Here is a 4,620-nt window from a genome sequence, read left to right as displayed (position 1 = left end):
ACCCTACGCTGTGTCACTGCATCATTCCATGTTTGGCACTGATCACCACCTGCACTCATGTATATATCTTTCTACGTAGCACTCTTAATTCTTATTCTCATGTATATCTCATGCACATATCTTTCTACGTAGCACTTTTAATTCCTATCCCTACTTTTATTTTTTCATGTCTATTTAAGTGCTATTTATGACAGCATGTTTGCACTGAAGCACCGCAGCAATTTCCTAATGTTGTAAACCTGCTCAACATTTGGCAATAAACCCCTTTCTGATTCTGATTCTGAAGAATAACTTGATATTTCTGACTGTACAACACTAATTGTTTACCTACTGACAAACATTTCAAGTTCAACTAAATGAAAAACTATTTGTGGTAACCTGAATATGACTAAAAATAATTAACAACAGTTTTTGTAATGATGTTAAAATGAGCCCAACTTTTATTTTCAAACACAACAAAGTACAACAGCCAACATACTGGACACTGTTCTGCTGAACAACAGTTATATTGCCATCACTGTTATAATCTTACAATGAAACAAAGTCTCAGATGTAATTATTCTGAAAATAAGTTTGTTTTGTACTTACATTACTTACATAATCAAAATAAATATTTGTTGTTCTGTCACAAGTGCATCTCTGATTAAAACAACACATTTGTTTTTCATTCCAACTCAGGAGCTGGAATGTTGTAATGTTTTAAGGATGCTTGTTTCCAGTCCAGGCATTACTGCTGAATGACTGTCATGGATCGAGGTGATCCACATGTAGGTGCAGAAGAAAGTCTTTAACTTCCCTTCAGTACAGTGGCAGTGGATGTGGGTTGGAGATGCAATGAGCTTGAACCTGCAGGCGACCATCTTCACTGACCACACCATCTGTGACGGAGGACTCATCTCTCCTGGTGTCCTGCAAGCAAACAATCATATTTTTTTGGAACATGAACTTAATTGCTTTCTTAAAACATTTTTTTCTGCATTTGGTATAAAACAGACTCCAATTTACACAATCTCAGGCCCCCTCCCCACCGGAGAGGTGACATTCAATGTCCCACTGTCAGTCTGGATAGCCCTGACCCCCACCCAACACACAATAATGTCATGAAAGCATCATTTTAAAAAGGGCTATGCAAACATGGCCAATACTTTCATTCTAATGATGTGCAAAATGATTTGGGCACAAAACAAATGTTGCTGTTAGAAAACTTGCAGACTTCACTATATACGGTGTAGACCCTCTAAACTAAGTTTGGGGGATGTGATCTTTCAAGAAATGCAGACAAACTGTTGTTGTTTGTTTACTTCCACAGCATGTCTTGTAGAATTAACTGGAGTCACAGCAACAGCATAGTGCAGTCATATCTTAAGTCTAATAACAGAAGACAGGAAAAGATCAGTGAAGAAACAACTTCCCCAAACCAAAGCACAAATAAAACAATAAGTGAAACAGGCTGATCTAAAGTATGATTAAAGTTCAGCCTGATTAATATAAATGTCACTGACAGTTGCTAATATATTGGAAAACCAAGATACTTACTGATGTCTTTCTGTCCAGCAGCAGGAGTGCTGGTCCCTCAAAGACAGTAAGAAGCAAGCAGAGGGAGAAAAAACAGAAAAAACTGAAACCAGTTTGATCCTTAATGGCTGTGCAGTCATTGTAACTTACAACACAGAAGGTCCATGTAGACCCCACACAGCCAAATTAGACTAACATAGTATTAAAAACACCATCTACTGTGTCTGAAGATCTGCCCTCCCCCTGTGGCTCGGTCACTCTGGTATTTCTTCATTCTTCATCTTCCTCCTCCTCAGCATTCGCTCACAGCCTTTCACTTCCTCTCTCTCTGTCAGTGTTTGGTTTCAAGCATGATATTAGTATTAATTATAATTTCTTTATTGTTATCGGGTCTGAAAAGTAGAGCCAATGATGGTGTGTCAAAAACCTGCGTTCTTTCTTGCGTCCAGCAGGGGGCGACTCCTCTGGGTGTGACTGTGCAGAAGCCTGTGAGGAGAGAACGAGCCTCCTGCTCAGTAAAACTCTTTCCTGGTGAGTTTTTGGTCTCAGGCTGTATTTTGAGTCTGACTGAAAAAAGCATAAAGTTCATTTTGTGAATTTCAGCCCATCAGAGACAGCAGGGAGGATTATTTGGGGGGATTTACTGTCTCTGCAAAGACACCCAGGAGCCTCCTCTAACACCTCACTCATTTGTTCCCAACGTTCAAACCACATCCGTCGACTGCCTCAGGCCTCCGTCACACTGAAGGCAGACAGCGGGCCTTTCTCCACTCCTCTGAATCCAGCCGTGGAGACCTCAGGTCCTCTGCTGCGTTCTTCTTCTTCCTGCTTTGTGTCTGTTGTAGTTTTCAAAATCCCCCTCAGTGAAAAACAAAACCCAACTATGACAAAGAGCAGGCTGCTGCAGCAAATTAAAACAAGAAGAAGAAAAAATCCCAGCGCTCATTGTCTTGGTTCCAGTCTGCACTGTTGGACAATCCCCCCGAGCCACTGTTGTTCTGCTAAAATAAGGCTGCCTTATTGTATAAAGCACCGCAGGGACTCCAGCCAGCAGCTGCTGCTAAACACAGTCTGTGATGTTCCTCCACAAACCTCCAAACTAATATTGTTTTGTAAGGCCTCAGTCATGCACAGCTAACACTGCAATATACGTTTTTATTGATTTGAGGCAACAAGATGTGAAAAACATGCAGACGTTTCTGAAAGCGTGAACTCGCAGGGCTGATTCAGTATCGCTAATAAAACCTCCAGTGGGTGATTTATGACTTCTGAAAAGTTCTTCCAGGTCTCACCAGTCAGGGAAAAAATCCAAAACTTTCTTTTGCCCCAAAGTCATTTTTCTCCTGACATCCCTGACTGACTTTTCTGTGCTTGGCTCTGGATGATGTCACAGAGAGGGGATATCTCTAACTGGGCCCCTCGGGCACAGAAGCTCCACCCACCTGCTGTTCATCTGACCTTCAATTAGAAAATTGGCTTTAAGGGGGCGGAGCTAAAACACTTTGTTTCAGATGATAATGAGGGGTTGCAGAGGATCAGATGAAGAAGGATTATTTTGAACTGTGAATCATGCAAAGCTGCTCATTGCCCAGCAGCGAGAAACGAGCCGACTCAATCACATCATGACGAGAAGCTGAAAACTTTAATGTTTCCTGACGTTTATACTGTCAGCGCCTTCCTCACTGAGTCAATGCTGGCAGTCTGCAGTCCTCCTCAGCTCTCTGAGTAAAATCGTCCTCACGGGGACTTCAGTAAGCAGCAGGTTTAACGCTTTCGTGGCAGCATTTTTAATTTCTCTTTGCTATTTGGGCTGATTGGGACCTGATTAATGTAAAAACAAAGAATGGCGTGATTTTTTTTAACCTGATTTTTGTGGCATTATATTGTCCTCATAAGTGGATTCAGGCCCTTGTAGCGCAAAATTTAGTATTTTGGTCTAAATAACCCAAAATGTGACGTCCACATATGTGGACGGGAAGTCCTGGGAGGTTAAGGAGCTCAGAAATGACGCTCTGCTGCCACCAAGTGTCCACAGTGGGCAGTTACACACAGAGTGCAGTCCTTTGCCGTCTCCTGGCCATTCACGCAGCACGTCACAGCGTTCCCACGCTGTCATGCTCAGTTTTCTCATCATCGCTCTGGTCCAATCATCTTCCTGCCTGCCTTCTGTGAGCCAATCAGCTTCTGTTTCCTGTGCTTTGAGTCTTATCACTGTCAGGCTCCAAACACTCAAACAAATGAAATTTAAGGTCGAACAGGAAACAGTCATTCAATTCAATTCAATTCAATTTTATTTATATAGCGCCAAATCACAACAAAGGTCGCCTCAAGGCGCTTCATAGATACAGAGAAAACCCAACAATCATTTGACCCCCTATGAGCAGCACTTTGGCAACAGTGGGAAGGAAAAACTCCCTTTTAACAGGAAGAAACCTCCGACAGAACCAGGTTCAGGGAGGGGCGGGGCCATCTGCTGTGATTGGTTGGGGTGAGAGAAGGAAGACAGGATGAAGACATGCTGTGGAAGAGAGACAGAGGTTAATAACAGATATGATTCAATGCAGAGAGGTCTGTTAATACATAGTGAGTGAGAAAGGTGACTGGAAAGGAAAAACTCAATGCATCATGGGAATCCCCGGCAGCCTACGTCTATTGCAGCATAACAAAGGGAGGATTCAGGGTCACCTGGTCCAGCCCTAACTATATGCTTTAGCAAAAAGGAAAGTTTGAAGCCTAATCTTGAAAGTAGAGATAGTGTCTGTCTCCCGAGTCATGTGAGCTCAGAATGAAACGAAGGCCAAACAAACCTACTGGGCTGACTTCAACATTTTCTACCTGCGTTTATTCGTGTGAACATAAAAATGAAAGACCTCGCTTTTTATCTGCAGTGACTCATTTCTATTGTCATTCTCATTTCAACAGGTTCGATGATCTTTCTCCAGCTCAGTGGAACCATCAACACGTTACAGAACTACAGAAAGAACCAAAAATGTTCTTCAGCTGACATCATCACTGTGAGTGTGAGTCCAGCACAGTGTGGAGCGTTTTAAATGTAAAGAAGAGTTGAGGTTGAAGATGAAATCACACGCAAACACAGGAGACGAT

This window comes from Rhamphochromis longiceps, linkage group LG5, assembly GCF_057381845.1.
Source record: "Rhamphochromis longiceps isolate RC_006_pf linkage group LG5, R_longiceps_female_GT1.1, whole genome shotgun sequence".
Lineage (NCBI taxonomy): Eukaryota > Metazoa > Chordata > Actinopteri > Cichliformes > Cichlidae > Rhamphochromis > Rhamphochromis longiceps.
The sequence above is the reverse complement of the archived record's forward strand: the minus strand, read 5'-3'. Positions refer to the sequence as shown.